Genomic DNA, 374 nt, shown 5'->3' on the forward strand with positions numbered 1-374 from the left:
CTAGGAAAGCATTGTCGGAGGAACAGAGAAGAGGAAAATGCAGCTTGACAGAGCGAGAAGTCAGATACAAGTAACCAAAGGAGCTGCCAAATATCTATTCTGAAGCTGGAGAGGGGCTCTATAGAGAAACCTGTATGGGGGGCTCTATATAGAAACCTGCGAGAAAACAGCAAAGAAATGGCCAAAACTGCATAGCTCCTCTTTAAAGGTACAATGTGTAGTGCTTGGGCATATGCTCCAAAAATAAAGAGGACAGCAGCAAGAGTGGCATGATTTACTAATTGAAGCGATGGTGTTCAACATTAGGGCTGCAACTAGGGACGACTGTGGCTCAGTGGTAGAGCGGTTGCCTGCCAATCGGAAGGTTGGTGGTT

At 46.3% G+C, this 374-nt stretch overlaps 1 protein-coding gene across 2 annotated transcripts in view; it reads left to right on the forward strand.

Annotated features, from left to right (window-relative positions):
• Positions 1–374, forward strand: part of cdk9 (cyclin-dependent kinase 9 (CDC2-related kinase)) — a 24296-nt gene that overhangs the window by 1530 nt on the left and 22392 nt on the right. The gene's annotated exons all lie outside the window — the stretch shown is intronic.

Source organism: Etheostoma spectabile, chromosome 16 (assembly GCF_008692095.1).
Source record: "Etheostoma spectabile isolate EspeVRDwgs_2016 chromosome 16, UIUC_Espe_1.0, whole genome shotgun sequence".
Lineage (NCBI taxonomy): Eukaryota > Metazoa > Chordata > Actinopteri > Perciformes > Percidae > Etheostoma > Etheostoma spectabile.